We start from the raw sequence: 18,461 nt of genomic DNA on the forward strand, positions 1-18,461 counted from the left end.
CTTTGACACTAACAAGCACAGCCTGCCTGGCCCCTGCCCTGTGAACCAGTCAGTGCAGGACCTGGAGGAACGGTAGGCTTCTATGCCCTCTACAAGAGCAGCAATTTGTGTGTGTGTGTGTGTGTGTGTGTGTGTGTGTGCGCGTGCGCGCACGTGCGTGCGCTCTAGGGGGTTGAGAATGAGCCAGTGGCAGCAGGAGTGAGTACTGTGGTGGGGAATGAATGAGATCTCCCTGTGGCTGGGGTGGAATGGGGCACCCTGACAGGTCCCACCCCAGTCTCCATGAAAAAGAGCTCGGTGGGACCCAAGCCTGCGAGTCTCCCGTCTCCTGCCAGACCCTGGCACCTGCCTGCCACCAGGTTGCTGATGTAAAATGTAAACTGTGCCTCTAACACAGCAGCCTGGCAGCTGGGAATGTGCTGATGAGAGAGAGAGCGCGTGGAAGGGGAGTGGGGAGGCTGCAGGGAGCTGGCCGCTCAAAGCCCAAGTGGCATGACTCTGGTGGTGAGCATGGGGTTTGTGCTGTCCCTTGCAGAGGACCCTCGCCTGCCCCCGGCCTGCAGGCATGGAGGCTGAGGCCAGGGCCTTCACACCTGGCTGTCCTGGAGTGAAGGCGGCCGTCTCCTCCAGCCAGGCAAGCTGCAGTGGCCCGGGCTGCTCCTCTGGCAGCACAGCACCACCCCACTCTGCAGGGGGACAGGGATGCTCAGCCTGCACTGCCCTTTCATACCTCTTAGCACAGGAACCAAGATGGACCTGTTTAATGGAGGAGGAGATAGAGCTATGAGAAACTCAGCCAGGGTGGCTGGGCCTCCAGGCAGTGGTGGCGGCTGCCTCTATATTGCTCACTGGGGACAGAGCTGCCCGGCCTCACTTCACACTGGGGTCTTCTAGCCTCAAAGCTCAAGTTGTCCATCTTGATGAAAAATGCACAGATTTTACACAATTACAGGAAAAAAAAACCCCATGCCATATGCTTCATTGTTTATAGAGCTGGTTTTGTATATTTTTGATTGTACTATTATGTTTTCAACCATTATCAAAACTCTTTTTCTCTGAGACTGAGGAGGAGGGACTTTGCCGAACAAGGGTCCCCGCCTCCTATCCTTACAACTGCTAAATTGAGATCCTTTAATTCACTTAACATTTTATTTATTTTTAACTTTTCATTTCGAAGTCATTTCAGACTTAAGAGAAAAGTTGCAAAAACAGTACCAAAAATTCCCCTCACCCAGATTCCCCCAAATGTTAACATCTTGTAGAACCTAGAGGACAATGATCAAAGCTATTAGCATCGATACATATTATCTAGTCTGTAGACTTAATTCAGATTTTGCCAGTTTTCCCACTATGCCCTTTCTCAGGTCCAGGATCCAATCCAGGATCCAATTTAGGATCCAATTTAGGATCACACGTTACATATGATTGTCCTGCCTCCTTAGTGCCCTTTCATCTGAAACAGTTCTTTGGTTTTAATTTGTCTCTGATGACCTTTTCATGTTTGAAAAGCGCTGGCCAGTTATCTTCTAGAATGTTCTTAATTTGGGTTTATGCGATGTCTCATTGTGATTTAAATCCAGGCTATGCACTTTTGGCAAAAGCACCAAAGAAGTGACGACGTTGTGTTCTTCTCAGAGCATCATATCAGGAGGCACATGACCTCTCTTTGTTCTGGTACCTGTGATGTTCACTTTGATCTCTTGTTTAAGGTGGGGACGGCCAGGTTTCTGCCCTGTAAACTTACTGCTTTTACTTTTGTAATAAGTATTTGGTGGGGAGTTATGTTATAAATATCCTGTTTCTTCTCAGGTTTTGTCCACTGATTTTAGGATTCATTAATAGTTCTGCCTGAAACAATTATTACTTGGGAGTTTAATTCACTTACAAATGCAAAGATAAGAGAATTATAAAGCAAAAATAAAAGAACCTTCTGGGCCTATGAGCAGGATTGTATCTCTTCTCACACCTCTAATCTGTTTGCTAGGTTGTCTTCATAGTTTTGTCTCTAGTACAGCATAGTCAGTGGTTAAGTACATAAAACGTTGAACGTCACATCCACTCTGCATTCGCTATGTTTGCTTTTAGGTGTAACAATATTTCATTGATGCTTCATCCTTCTAGCTGATTCATTCTGGTCTCTCAGAGTGCACAGTATCTTTGCAGCTCAGAGCTACCTTCTAAATTTAATCTGAACTTAAGCTCCATCTCCCTCTATTTAGATTGAAGATGTGTGGTCTTACTCTGCATATCCCAGTGATTCTAATTTTAACTCAGGACCAGTCTTTTCTTGGTGAATGATTCAGCATTTTACCATCTGACATTTTAAGAGAACCACTTTGCTATTAAACTGAAGCCATATATTAAAGTGAAACCCTGAAGCAAGCATGGGTCCAACAAAGGTTAGACGAAGATAAGGCAATTTGTCACACCTACCAGCCTGCGAAGTGCGTAGCAGAAATGAAATGAGATTCTGGAACCAGGGCAGGCTGGGCCTTTGACTACAGATTCTAATGCAGAGACACCTTTCTCAGAGGTGGCTGCAGCCCTGGCTTCCCAAGGACCCTCTCTTGGCTGTGTTTATGGACTATGTGGAGGGATTCTGTGCTCTGGAACTGAGGCCCGAGTTAGGACAGCATGTTTAAAGGAGGCTTAAATGTTGAACTTGTAAACTGGGAAAGTTGTAAATTTGAAGTGAGCTGTTATTGATTTTTGTTCTGTACCAAAGAAGAATTGATGAAATGGAAAGAAAGCCTTCCTATATTTGCATCTCACAGGTGCTGTCAGCCCAGTGATTGTACTTCCCTCATCGTTTATTTCAGACTGCACAGAAGTGCTCAGGCTTTCTCTGCCCAGAGAATTGCTGGTCAGGAAGCTGGCTGAATAAAGCAGCATAACTATTTTGGTAGAGCCCTTTTCTGTCTGTGATCTACCTACAAAATTGAAGCTGAATCCGGCCTCTGTAGGCTGACACCGAATTAATTCTCAGAGACAGAGTTTTGGGTGAAGTAGAAAAGAATAGCTTTATTGCTTTGCCAGGCAAAGGGGGGCCACAGCAGGCTAATGCCCTCAAAACTGTGTGTCCCAACCTGGAGCGGGTGGTGAGGAGTTTTACAGTAATGGTTCAAAGAGGAGGGCATAATCAGCTCATGGACGTTCTTCTGATTGGTTGGTGGTGAGGTAAGTGGGAGTCGGCATCGTCAGCCTTCTGGTTCCAACTGGTCTTGGGTCTACCTGCTTGTGGGCAGCATACTGTTAATTTCTCCCACCTGGTGGGGGAATATCTACAAAAGAGCTCAAAGCTATTGTTATGTATATTCCTTGAGGGGGAACGAGGACCCTGCCCCAAGCCTGCACTATTGTTTCTTTTGACTTTTCCTCCCTTGTCTTGCATCTCCTCCCTTCCCTAATTAGCAGCGTTTGAACCTGCCCATTGGAGCTCAGGGAAGGTCATGGAGGCTGAATGAAGCCTATTTCCTGTACTCAAGAAATGGGGGACCCAGAGAGGCTTCTGTGCCCAGGAGCCCTACAGGGTCCTGCTCGGTATCAATAGCAGTGACCCAAGGCTTTCCTTTTAGCCTTTCTATATCATGCTCTTCCTGAGTGTAGGAGGGGAGAAAGGAGGAACTAGATGGAGAAAAGGGAACGAGAGAAGGGGACATGAATGCAGAATGGGAGGAAAATGAAACTGAGTCCCCCTAAAACCGAGCTCCCCTGCTGAGTTTATGAGTAACCTTTCTACCCAAAACTTTATTCTCTTTCTTGTCCCATCCCTGCTGCCCTCAGGATTGATGAGTATCAAAGAAAAGGGAGGACTGAAACCGAGCAGGACATTGTGGAGCCTTCCCGGGTACAAGACCCTCCACGTGCCCACTTCCTGTTTCACCCTCTCCTGAATTCCAAAGCGCAGACTCAAGCAGCGTGTGTGTGTGTGTGTGTGTGTGTAGTGTGTGTGCCACAAAAGGCTCCTAAAAATGACTAACCAACTGTATAATCCCCCCAGGGGACTGATGCTGTCCTGTTCTAGATCCAATGTCCTAATTGGATCATGTGCCTGGTAGGGCATTGGATCTCATAAGCACACAGCCTGATGCTCGTCCCACTTCACTTTGGCTTTTAATCCAAGCAAAGTAAGACCAGGGAAGGGAGAGTATAGTCCATGTCCCATGGGATAGGTGGGTAGCAAAAACCAGTCAGAGTGATGACAAAATTAATTTTGTACCCTTGTCCTTGGGAAATGAAAAAAAACCAGCCTTAGAAGACCCTTATGCCCAGGTTCCTTAGCATGAGTGAGGGAGCAGTTAGCCCAAAGGTTTTTCATTTCTCCCTGATCCCAGCCAGATCCAGTTTCAAGGACTCGGAGCTTCCTGTCTGAGCCAGAAAGATGCCCCACTCCCTCTAGTCCTCAAATGATTCCAAAGCCAGAGGAACTGTCAGCAGCTCTGGCGTCAGAAAACCCAGAGCCAGGTAATGAGATGAGAGGGGGAAATGCCCAGCCGTGACATGAAGTGGGATTTATTTCCATCATCTCAGGTTCCCTATTGTACGGCACACTCCTTCCCCACCTGCAAATACAGCCATATTTTAGGATACAACTCCGAGGGTTGCAGGGCTGTGTGAGGGATAGTGGCTCTGCGTGCTGTCACTGCATAGATGTGCCCTTTCCAAATACACAAAACAGGAAGGTGACCTGCCAATCCAGGGGAAGGCGATAAACCACACATTCAATTAGAATGACATACATTTAATCACAATTGTCTCATAGTATTTGAGATTTCTTATTTAATCAGTAATGAGACGACCCAGCAATTAATGTTTCTGTAATTGCAGCCGCCCTTACCAGTGCAGTGTTGATTTTAAACTAATCTTTCTATTTTATATCCTCTTTTTATTTCTGGAGTTAATAAAGTTGCTCTAATGAGTTGTATTAAAACATCAATTTCTTCTTGTGTCGCACCCACAAATTTATCATGGTTTTTCATCAAAATACTGAGTGAATGTGCAGGAAGGAGCTTTGGACATCAGGGTTTGCCTGGATGGAGAAGCCAGGGTGGGAGATGGCTTATTTCCATCAGGCTCTCCCAGCCCCATTTTGCCCCTTCTGAAGAGGTTTGAGGACAGGGACAGCTTCGTGGGCATGTGACCTGTGCGGTCACTCGGGCCCCATGCTCAGAAGGGCCTATGCTTGGTTTCACACTCCGCTGTCACTGTTTTGAGTGACACCTTGAGTGATACCTTTTGAAAAAATGTACCCCACATTTTCATTATGCACTGGGCCCTGCAAATTGTGTAGCCAGTCCTGTTTGAGGATCTGTCAGAATTAGCCCCTCCTTGAGTTACTGCTAGTGTGGAGTGGGCAAGAAGTGGGTGGGGAGGGGGAGGGGGCAGGTGAAATGAACTCTGTTCTTGGGTTTCTCATGGCTTTTTATGTTCCCTTCTTGCAGTTCTAAAACTCAGGCTATAGGAATACCAAATAAAAGCAGATGCCAGTGAAAGGGGCATTAATAGGAATTCCTTTTTGGTGGAGGGGAAAAAGTCTTTTTTCTGAAATGCATTTAAAAAAATTGTAACAATGGCTAACGTTTATTGAGTACCTACCGTGGCCCAGGAACTGTTCTATGCACTTCACATATGTCATTTAATACTCAAAACAGCCCTATGAGATAGGTACTATCTGTGATTAAGCCCAAGTTGGAAACAAGGGCAAGAGAGGTTAAGCAAACTGCCCAATAAAAGGCAGAGCCAGGCTAGTATCCACATTGACATTCTGGCATGGTAGGAACGGGTGTTGGAGAGCAGCAGATCTGGGTCTGTTGTAATTTCTGCCATTTGTTAGCTCCATGAACTTTGGCAAATCACTTCACCTCTCTGAGCCCCTGTTTCCTCACTGGTAAAGTGAGGATAATAGAACCTATCATGCAGGGCTGATTTGAAGGTTAAAGAAAATCATACATGTACAGCATTTAGCTTGGTGCCTGGCACAGTACCCATTGGATATGAGGTCATGCCTCTGCCACCTTACAAATTCGTATCCAAACTCTCCTGCAGAAAGCCTTTCTTGTCTGCTCTCAACCCACATTCTGCACCCATTTGCTCTATTATTTCCTTAAGAATTGTATTCACTCCATTATATTGATACATGCTTATTCTATATGAATTTATTCCCCAATACTTTGTTGAGTTTGTGGTATATTATTAATTTAGCAGTTACTGGCTCCAACCATGAGCAAGGCACTGTGCTATGTTCAAGGCGTCCTATGTTATGAATGCAAGGTGTGCTGGCCAAGTGAAATGACATCCCATTATTTTTGCCTTATTCTATTTGTTAGAAGCAAGTCCCTAGGTCCAGCCCACACTCAAGGAGAGGAGACAATATGAGTGTGTAAATATCAGGAGGCGAGGATTATTTCAATCCATTTTGGAAGGTACCTACCACAAGCTCTTAACACATCCACATTTCATCCATGCTCATGACCACCCCTAGCTTTAGAAAAGGCAGGGAAATACAGTCTTACCATGTGCCTGGAAGAAGGGATATTTGTGAACATCTCTAATGACTAACAGATATGATCCCAGAGTGCAGTGACAAATTTACTAGTGAGAGGGTCTACAGAGGGTATCAATCAGGGAATGATTAGAAAGTTAGGTTGGGGTTTACAAGATTAACTGACTTAATAGAAAGTAGGTAGTCAATGGATGTTTTTGAGCAGGAGGGTAATTTAACCAGTGATTCTTAAAATTATTATTAACTGGCTTTTTAAATTGAAAAAGAAATACATGCAATGAAGGTAAAAATTCAGGGAACAGAGGGATATGTAGGAAAAAGCAAGGTTATTTTCTGTCCCCAGATCCCAGTTCCCCCTTCCCAGGGTCAACCATTTTTTTTTTCATTTGCTTATATATCTTGGAAATATTTAGGAATATATAAACCATATATATATACACATCCCTCCTCTTCCTTTAAATCAATTATACATGCATTATACATGCACTGTTCCAAATCCTCCTTTTTCACCTCATCCTATATCTTGGAGATAATTTCATAACAACTATAGGTCTGTTTTACTGAGGGTTTGGAAGGATTTAAAGGGATGTCCATGTGGAATAGAGCAAAGAGAATGGAGGAAGCTAGACCAACTGAGAGGCTCTTTCAATAATTCCGATTATTGGGACTTCCCTGGTGCTCCAGTAGTTAAGACTTTGCCTTCCAATGCAGGGGGTGCAGGTTTGATACCTGGTTGGGGAGCTAAGTTCCCACATGCCTTAGGGCCAAAATACCAAAACATAAAACAGAAGCAATATTGGAAAGAGTTCAATAAAGACTTTAAAAAAATTCCGATCATTTTTATTCATTCATCAAACATTTATTTAAGTCTTTGCTGGGATCAGTGATACCAAGTCACAGAAGAAATTATCCTTGCCTTCAAAGAGCTCAAGAGAGCTAAGACAAGTAAACAAATGAATCATAACGCAATGTGCCCAAATGTTGTAACTGGAGTGAAGTGACAAGTGTCTGGACTGGGAAGTCTCCAAGAGATAAAAAACAGGAGGTGGCTGGAACACCTTTTCTTTGAAAAAAATGTCAACAGGTGCAGTTTGATAAAGGGTATCTTTATCACTCCTGAAAGGGTAGACTGACACATCTTTCATTTATTTTATACCCTCTTGTCTCCCCCACCCCGCCCCCATGCACACACTGACATGGTGTCTGATGCAGACCAGTGCTACCTGACAGATGAGGACAGGCCTAAGGAGAGGCTCGAGATGGGATCAATGTTTCTCAGCCTTTGCTGATGGCATCTCCATCCCCCGCCTGGCTGTAGTAGAGACAGTGAGCAAATTCTTGATTATGCAGGAAGATGAGCCTCTGATTCATTTTTGATGTTCAACGTTATGAGACAAGCTCCCCGGCCATCTGTTCAAGGGAGGAATGTGTTACATATTTTGATTAATTCATTTTTATCTTAATCAAGTGGAAACTTTCCATCTTGGTGTATCTTAACCTGAGCAGTTGTGGCTGGAAGGCAATGGGCTTGAACAGACTGATGAGGGATGGGGAGAAGGATGGGCCACCTGGTGTTATGCTGGCGTCAGATGCAGGAGCAGAGTCTCCCCTGCACCGTCCTTTCACCTCCCTAATTGGTGAAGAAATTGCAAGCCCTTCAGTGGGCACTGAAATGCTTAGAGTGCCAGCCTCCGGGGGCTCGTTACACAAATGGGGGCAGAAAACCAAAACGGTCAGGATCTGCTGCTTACAGTCAGGGGGCCACAGGGAACCCAGGCTGGGGGTGAGAGGCATGAACAGCTTCCTGAAATGGTTAAAGGCAACTGAGATGAAGGGGAGGAGGCTGCATTTTCCTCATTAGAAAGAAATGGTCAAAAACTCTTAGTGCGTTTACTGACATGAGGAGATTTATGTTTTTCCAGCCATTGGCATTGGATGGCCATGCGCAATTATGTTTCAGGTGCTGGCTCTAGGACCTCACAGAATGAGTGAGATGGAGTCGAGAGTAATAATCTAGCCATTGGTCTTAGTTTGCGTTTCCCCAAACTAAGGAGCCTGAAAAAAGGACTGGGGAGCAGTTTGTTTGGCAGAGATCCAAGGAAAAGGGGCGAGGGAGACAGAGAAGGAGGAAGAGTCATAGTGAGCTGCTTACCACATGGGCAAGTGGGCTCAATTCTGCTGAGTACCTGTCAGGATTCTCCCTCTGGAGGGGAGGCTGGTGGTTTTATTCACTGACTTCCAACCCCATTGGTTGAGGGTTGCCCTTGCGGGTGTTAATGCCTTCAGACTGCTGTTAACAGTTGGGATTTAGAGAAAAAAAATCCCTAAGGCAGACAAGCAGAGACAAGGAGGATGCTTGAGTTCGTTCCCTGGACCAGGCATGGGAATCAGCTGTCCCAGCTGCAGCTGAAGTCACTGTGTGCAGCACAGAGATCATCCCCGTGACTCCTGGGGAAATGGAGTGGGAGGGGAAGAAGAAATACCACTTAGTCATCAGCGGTGATCAGGGTGTGAGTTTTGTTGGCATGGCAGGCACCAATCTCAGATGGGTAGGAAATCTCAAATTCTATCCACGCCCATAAACTAACCCAAGTTTTATTCTGCGTTCCCATCGTACTGTGCTGATGGAAGATTTTATCTCATTTTGGGGCTTTCCTCCCTGTGTGCCAGCCTCCTTCCCAGCTGCATGGTTGCTTCTGGGTTTCTGTGAGTCATTGGATGTCTCCAGGCAGCAAGTTTTGTGCTTGTGCTGGTATCTGTAGAGGATGGACTGTGATGTTTACATTGTAAACATTTTTTTTGTTTGTTTGTTTTTGGTGATGACTTTTCTGGTTAACTAATCAGGTAGAGGAGCATTTTCTTTTTCATGTTTGCAAGCTGCTTTATTTTGCACACTTTGGAGATCCCCTGAGAGTCACTGTGCATGGAGAATGTCTTTCTGTGAAAAGATGTACTAGCTTTTGTGAATAGTTACTGCCCAGCTGTCCTCATCCCTGAGGCCATCTCCAAGTGACACTGCGGCCTCTGTGTGAAGAAATGCACAAGACTGGCACCCGGATGCTGGCCGTCTAGACACTTCCAATGATACTTTCTTCATGAACTAGCCTATGAGTCTGTTTATTTCTTGACTGCTTAGAAAAGACCTTCTAAAATTTAATTTGATTTAATTTAATTAATTAAAAAGCTATTCAGTAAACTTGAAATTTTTTTCATGTATGGTTCTATATGAATTTTAACACATATGTAAATCTGTGGGACCACCACCAGCACAAATCAGGATACAGAACTTCCCATCGTCCCAAGAAGCTCTGTTAGGCTGACCCTTAGTAATCATCCCAACTCGTAACCCCTGGCAACCACTGATCTGTTCTCTACCACTATATTTTTGTCTTTTTGAAAATAAGATCTTTGTATTTAAAACATTGGAATAAAATTCAACGTCTAAAGTTGTTATGGTTTTGTATTAACCCACGTTTACTAGTCTGTCTGTTGAAGCAAGGATTAGACAACACTTCCAGAGTCACGTATGTCAAAGTAGCTCGCCTTGAAGATGCCACCAGAAGACACTCCTGGAGAGGGTGACCAATGTGGCCAATCTCATCAGCCTTAGAGTATTTCAGGGAAACCAGTTCCACCTTCTTTCTCTTATGCTTCTTCTACTCGGTAGTATGTAGGATGACTTCTTTTTCTTAACAGCACCATGAAGTCTTAACAACTGAAGGGGTTTATTTTTTAATGTTGTAACCAGACGTTGCTGGTACATCCATCTTCTGGTTGCTTTCCAGCAAAATCAGTCCCTGCTGATTGGTTGGAATCTTGGCTTTCCATTTTTAATTTTAACCATGGGTTCAACCTTGAGAATAATGGTCTTTCCTGTTAGGGCTTAAAAAAATCTGCAGTAGGTCTACCTGAGATAAATGAATTTGAAAGGAAGAGTCATTTCTGATTAAATGTTGCTTAAATTTGTCTTAATCTGGGTTAAATCTGGGTTATGGGAGGTTAAGGGAGTACGGAGTCCAGTGTCACAATTGGGGTTCTTTCCTAAGGACTCAGGGGAACACTGGTTACTGTAATTAGACCATCCTGACGTAGTCATTTGGACTGTTAAAGGAACTAACTGGAACTGCTCTGAAATAAAGCAGGAGAAAGCCTCCTTCTTACCTACTGCACACAGATTCTGCAGCCTGGCTGGTGATCCCAGGATGGGCTGGAGGGAATGGGAATGATGTTTCTAGGACACCTGCAGGAATGAGATTTTTCCATGGAAATAGAGGAGGAGGCACATGACCCATCTCTGGAACCCTCTTTGGTAATCTTATTCTCAGTTCTATATGGCATGAACATGACTGCTGGGCTATTTCAGGACTCTGAAAAGATTCACACACAGACATCTGATAAAAGTCTTGGACTCTTTTAAGGCAGAAGACCTTACATGGTTTTCTATCTCTGTTAGCCAGGTTTAAGCTTGGCTATGAGAGAGAATCCAATACAATCCAATTGAACCAAATCGTAGTTTATTTCAGGCTCCCCTGAACTGGTATGACAGTTCTAAAATTGGGAACCCAGGCTCCTTGTGTTTGGTTGCCCTCCATCTTCAACATGAATCTTCCACCTAGCGGTCCAAAATGGCTGCTCCATCTCCAGCCATATGTTCACATTCCAACCAGCAGGAAAAAGAAAGGAAAAGCCAGGCTTCCTCTCTTTAAGGGCCCTTTCCAGAAATCACACTTACCATTGCACTTACCATATCCTCTTACTTTTCTTTGTCCAGGACTTACTCAATTGGCCACAACTGGCAAGGGAGTTTGGCAAATGTAGTTTTTGTTCCACACAGTCATTTGCCTAGCAAAAGATCAGAGGATAGACATGAAAATATCCAGATTGGAGTGTGAACAGAAAGAGCTTGACCCCCTGAGGTTTACCTCCTGCCTGGTGTAGTCACCCTACTAGAGGGAACGGAATTACATCTTTGAAATTTAGAGCCAGGAAGCACAGCACTTCCTTTTCTTCTTTGTCCCTAGCATGGATGGTATCCCTTGGCATTTTCAAAGATCTTTATTTAATACTCAGGTGTGAAAAGAAGAAAATAAACAGAGAATGTTGGATGCTCAGAAACTTACATCTTATAGGTTTGGATCTTAAGGTAACTGCTTTCCATCCCCCAAAGGCTGGCATAAGTATACAAAAATCGTGCCTGACTTTGATCCTTTCAGCTGCTGTCAGATCTCTGTGTAGAGGAGAGTAGCTGCTTTGCTTTTTCCTGGAACAAGGCACAAGACCATTTTCAAACTCTGCCATCCCACCGTGCTCAACCATTTAGATCTGGCTTTCCACTGAGCCACAGGCTTTGTCAGTGATCACTTCTGGTGATTAACAAGTAAGACACTTCCTCTCTCTCATTGGGAAATGAATTTGTCCCTTCAGCCCCATAGGGCAACAGGATTTTCACCGCACTCTAAATAGTATATCTTGGAGATCTTTTCATGTCAGTCCCTATGGATCTAATGCATCCTTTTTAACAATTGCATAGATATTCCATGGTGTGGATAACTCCAATTTATTTAACCAGACTCCAATTGCTGAATGCTTTAAGAATTGATGTTCCTATAGAAGAATTCTTTTTCATTGATTGTTTTTTAAATAGGGGAACAGCCTGAGTTTAGAAGGGGACATAATGGCAAGAGGAGTCATTGGGGTGGTGGGTGGGGAAGACCAACTTCTTCTACTTCATAATATTTTGAATGGTGGTCTCACTTGAGAAGCTTGAATAAGAATGGTTCAATAAATTATGGACAAGAAGTGAAATCTTCTAAATCTGCTGGAGGCTGAGACCAGATCTACAGATGCCCTTGGGATCAGAGAAATGAATAGAGTCATTAACCTGAAACAGCAGGTGGGCTGGCCCACAAACTTTTAAAGTCATACCTCAAAGCAAAACTTTGGCCTCTAACACTCAAATGGCTGATGCAAAAAGCGGAGGTGGATAACAAGGAAGATGAACACTTCAGAAATCAACGAGGCCAGGAACAAACATCTGTTCAATTTCTCCACCAAACTTCCCAATCCTAATATGATTGTTCTGAAATAGCCCCAGCCTCAACACTTGTAAAGCAAGCACCCTTCCAAATGTTTTTAGGGCCCCAGCCTCCCAAATATATCTGCCTCCTCCCTCCCCCAACTGATAACCTTCTTCTGCCTGCTGAGAATTCAGCTATCTTTCTATTTTTTACTGTCAAAATCTACTTTCAAAAAAGAGGCAAAAAATAAAACTTGTTCACATTATAATTTAAATTGCCAATAATCTTTTAAAATGATATCAGGTTCAGAGGGAAACTAGAAAGGTATGTTTGTGTGTTTGTGTGTGTGTATATGCACACATTTTATTTATTTGTTTATTTTCCCTCTTTTTTAAAATTGAAGTATAGTTGATGTACAATATTATATAAGTTACAGGTGTACAATATACTGATTCACAATTTTTAAAGGTTATACTCTATTTATAGTTGTTATAAAATTGTCTATATTCCCCATGTTGTACAATATATCCCTGTAGCTTATTTTATACCTAATAGTTTATACCTTTTAATCCCCTACCCCTATATTCTACCCTCCCACCCTGGTAACCACTGGTTTGTTCTCTAAAGCTGTGAGTCTGCTTGTTTTTTTTGTTATGTTCACTAGTTTTTGGTATTTTTAGATTCTACATATAAGTAGAATCTACTTGTACATACAGTATTTGTCTTACTCTGTCTGACTTATATCTCACATCTTCTTTATCAATTCATCTGGTGATGGGCACTTGGGCTTCTTCCGTATCTTGGCTATTGTAAATAAAGCTGTTATGAACATTGGGATGCATATATCTTTTCAAATTAGTGTGTTTTTGTTTTTTTGGATATATACCCAGGAGTGGAATTGCTGGGTAATATGGTAGTTCTATTTTTAATTTTTTGAGAAACCTCCATACTGTTTTCCACAGTGGCTTCACCAATTTATGTTCCCACCAACAGTGTATGAAGGTTCCCTCTTCTCCACATCCTCGCCAACATTTGTTATTTGTGGTCTTTTTGATGATAGCCATTCTGACAGGTATGAGGTGATATCTCATTGTGGGTTTTTTTTATAGTTAATACAGCTTTATTGAAATATAATTTGCATGCCATATAATTCATCTATTTAAAGTGTACAATTCAACAGTTTTTAGTATACTCACAGAGTTATGCAACCATCATCACAATCAAATTTAGAACACATCCCCAAAAAGAAACCTCATATCCATTAGCAGCTGTTCCCCATTTCACTCCAGTCCCCCAGCCCTAGGCAACCATTGATCTATTTTTTTGCTCTATAGAATTACTTATTCTGGACATCTCATTGTGTTTTTGATTTGCATTTCCCTGATGATTAGTGTTGTTGAGCATCTTTTCATGTGCTTGTTGGCTATCTGCATTTCCTCTTTGGAAAAATGTCTATTCAATTCTTCTGACCTTTTTTTTTTTAAATTTAAGACCTTTATTTCTAAATTTCTTTTTGATGTTGAATTCTGTGAGCTGTTTATATAAGTTGGATATTAACCCTTTATTGGTCATATCATTTGCAAATATTTTCTCCCATTCAGTAGGTTGTCTTTTCATTTTGTTGATGGTTTCCTTTGCTGTGCAAAAGCTTTTAAGTTTGGGCTTCCCTGGTGGCGCAGTGGTTGAGAGTCCGCCTGCCGCTGCAGGGGACACAGGTTCGTGCCCTGGTCTGGGAAGATCCCACATGCCGCGGAGCAGCTGGGCCCGTGAGCCATGGCCGCTGAGCCTGCGCGTCCGGAGCCTGTGCTCCGCAACGGGAGAGGCCACAACAGTGAGAGGCCCGCGTACCGCAAAAACAACAACAACAACAAAAATAACAACAAAAAAAGCTTTTAAGTTTAATTAGGTCCCATTTGTTTATTTTTGTTTTTATTTCCTTTGCTTTGGGAGACGAATCCAAAAAGTACTGCTATGATGTATGTCAAAGAGGGGTCTGCCTCTTTTCCTCTAGGAGTTTTATAGTATCTGGTCTTACATTTAGGTCTTTAATCCATTTTGAGTTCATTTTTGTATATGGTGTTAGAGAATACTCTAATTTCCTTCTTTTACATGTAGCTGTCCAGTTTTCCCAGCACCACTTATTGAAGATTGTCTTTTCTTCATTGTGTGTTCCTGCCTCCTTTATCATCGATTAATTGACCATAGGTGTGTGGGTTTATTTCTGGTGCCAGTACTATACTGTTTTGATTACTGTAGCTTTGTAGTAGAGTCTGAAGTCAGGGAGTGTGATTCCTCCAGCTTTGCTCTTTCTCAAGATTGCTTTGGCTATTTGGGGTCTTTTGTGTTTCCATAAAAATGTTTAAATTACTTGTTCTTATTCTGTAAAAAATGCCTTTAGTAGGGGTTGCATTGGATCTGTAGATTGCCTTGGGTAATATGGTCATTTTCACAATATTAATTCTTCCAATCCAAGAACACAGTATATTTTTCCATCTGTTTGTGTCGTCTTCAATTTTTTTCATCAGTGTCTTACGGTTTTCCTAGTACAGGTCTTTTAACTCCTTAGGTAGATTTATTCCTAGGTATTTTATTGTTTTCAATGTGATGGTAAATGGGATTGTTTCCTTAAATTCTCTTTCTGATCATTGTTAGTGTATAGAAATGTAACAGATTTCTGTATATTGATTTTGTATCCTGCAACTTTACCAAATTCAGTGATGAGCTCTAGTAGTTTTCTGGTGGTATCTTTAGGATTTTCTATCCTAAAGTCATGTCATCTGCAAACAGTGACTGTTTTACTTCTTCCTTTCCCATTTGTATTCTTTTTATTTTTTTTCTTCTCTGATTGCTGTGACTAGGACTTCCAAAACTATGTTGAAGAAAAGTGGTGAGAGTGGGCATCCTTGTCTTGTTCCTGATCTTAGAGGAAATGCTTTCAGTGTTTCACTGTAGAGTATATTGTTAGCTGTGGGTTTGTCATATATGGCCTTTATTATATTGATGTATGTTCTCTCTATGCCCACTTTCTGGAGAGTTTTTTTTTAATCATAAATAGATGTTGATTTCACACAAATATATTTTAATTTAAATTTTTATTATAGAATTTTCAGACACAAAAGTAGAGCCAAAGTTGTAACAAACCCACACATAGCTATCTTCTTCAACATTTATTAACTAGCTGCCATCTTTGTTTCCATCTATCATCCGTCTCCCCCCAGCATACTTTTTTTTCTGGATTCCTCTAAATTATTTCAAATCTTTTCATTTAATATACAAATAGGGGAAGAGAAGGTATATTTAATGGGACTAAAACCTCATGGAAAGTTTAATAGTTTAATAGGCTCCCTGCATTGAGATGGAACCGAGTGCAGAGTCAGGATTCACAAGAAATGAATTCCTGGGTTGTGAAGGATGCCTGCCACCAACGCAGAGGAGGAGGAGTTGCATCCACTGTGTAACTCCCTCTTGCTGTCCCTGCTTCCAGCCCAAGAAATGAAAGCCTTACTGTAATATTTGCGGCACTTACAGATGGTGGGAGAGAATGTTTGGGAGGGAAGAGGACTTTCATGCCCCAGTTGTCAGCTGCCTATTCTTCCACCTTCCACTGTGTATCACTTTGCAGCTCCTTGATGTGGTTTGAGCAGAGTGGGGTGCGAATGTCAGGCAGGACACAGGCCTTGCTGCCAGCGAGTGTCTGTGGAGGGAACAAAGCCAGGCAAGTCTTCAGGTGGCAGCCTGCGTGCCACCGAGGGGGAGGAGGGAGCAAAAGGACTTGCCATTTGGAGGGACTGGGGGCTTCAGGCCTCCTACCGAAGCATCAGCAGCTGTCAGTGTTATCCAAACTCCACTTTCTGTTCAAAATGAAGATGTCATGGAGACAGAAGAGAATGCCAGTCATGCCTTTTGATCTGCTAGTTTTTCCCAGAAGTAGCAGTTTTGTCTCCAAAACTCTTTTCTGGCATGCCAGTCTGTCCCAAGGACAGCTGTTTTTGCATGTACTAGAAGCCAAGAGGTAGCTCCGTGTGTGACTGGCATGTGTGACATGGCAGGGGGGTGGGGCACAGGGGAAGGTGGCTGAAGGCACGTGGGACTGGGTGTATCCAGTGTCACCTTTGGAAGCTGCTGCCATGCACCTTCCTGTGTGATAGGCTTTAGAAACATTGACAGCATCAGTCAGCCGGCTATTTGAGGAACAGATGTTCTTGGGACCAGTTTTCCAGCACTGGTTAGACTGAAGGATGTGGTGGTTCAGAATAAACCTGACATGATGGAGCCCGGAGGGGCCTGTTCCTGTTTCTGCTGCCCCCTCAGTAGGGCTCACAGGCTGCACATATCGGCTCTGGGCTCAGATGGATTCTGCTGCCGCTCAAGTGCCACCTACAGAGTGTTAAGGGCTTTTAGGAGAGAACCCGTTTGGTCATGGTGAGGTCAGCAGTTGGCCACATGGCTTTGCTCAAGTCTGGTGAACATTTTTAGTGCAGGGGAGCCATGAAGACTGTTAACTCTAGCTTGATCTAAACAGAAACCACAAGCTCTCTAATTCAGCATTTTCTAAAGTGTGTTCTGCTGAGCACTAGCTCAGAAGCATTGGGAGGACGGGGATATTCAGGTGGGATAGGGCCAACAGTGAGAGGAAGATTCCATGATGAAGTGAGTTGGGAAACTGTGGGTTGAACAGGTCTTCTTGCAGAGGACTTCTTAGGGCATTCGTCACACTATCATGCATTGTGACTTTCTAAGAGAGAGCTGTAATGTGCTGTGTTCCTACTATTTGTTTGGCTATAGACCCCTTTGTTGCAAGTGTTTTCCCAAACACATTTTAGGAATTGAAGTCTTTCTTAAATGAAGGCTCGTTCTGCTGACTTTCAAAGTTATCGACACCAAAATGCTGAAAGTCTAAAATATCTCTCAAGTATCTTTTTTTTTCCTTTCAAGTATTTTTTAATCTGGAATTTTTTCTTCCCTTTTTGTCTCATACTAAAGAGAAGTAGTTTGACATTTATACTGTTATAAGCTCCTCCTACTGGGTTTTTGAAATTTTGATTGACTTTGTATTTCCTTTCTGGGTTATCAAAAAAGAAAAAAAAAACCACTTTGTATCTGTGTCACTCCCCTTGGGAGCCTGGATACATTCTTTCTCTTCCAACAACCCTGAGAGGTAGCATCCCCCTTTTATAGATGGGGACACTGAGGCTCAGAAAGGTTTAGTTTTTGGCTCAAAGTCTCATAACAGGTAACAAAGATGTGGACTTAGGTTTGTCTAAGTCTGAAGCCTGTGTTCTTTTCTTTCAGGTGAAAGAGGGGCTGGTTTTTCTCGTTTGCTGTCTGTCTCACCCACAAGAATATAAATACTTTCCCCAAGTGTGGGGCTTTTGCCTGTTTTGTTCACTCCAGAATCCCAGAGCCTAGCACATACTAGGTGCTCCGTAAATATTTATTTATTTATTTGGCTGCATCAGCTCTTCATTGCAGCACACGGGATCTTTGTTGCGGTATGTGGGATCTTTCATTGCCGTGCGCGGGCCTCTCTCTAGTTGTGGTGTGTGGGCTCCAGGGTGCATGGGCTCTGTAGTTTGCGGCATGCAGGCTCTCTAGTTGAAGTGTGCGAGTTCAGTAGTTGTGGTGAGGGCTTAGTTGCCCTGTGGCATGTGGGATCTTAACTCCCCAACCAGGGATTGAACCCACGTCCCCTGCACTGGAAGGTGGATTCTTTACCACTGGACCACCAGGGAAGTCCCTGTAAATATTTATTGAAGGAAGGAAATCACTATCTTCTCATCTAGGCAATAAACATGTATTAAATGTCTCTTCTGGGTCCCTAAGGAGGTAAGTTTGAGAAAGTCAGCTGAAATCACAGTCTTGGTGAGGCCGAGTCCAGTAATGAGGCCAGGGTTGTTTGGGGGACCGAGAGAAAGCAGTTGGCCCTGTGGGAGTGTTCCAGG

This window comes from Mesoplodon mirus, assembly GCF_964341445.2.
Source record: "Mesoplodon mirus genome assembly, chromosome: 7".
In the NCBI taxonomy this organism is placed as follows: Eukaryota; Metazoa; Chordata; class Mammalia; order Artiodactyla; family Ziphiidae; genus Mesoplodon; species Mesoplodon mirus.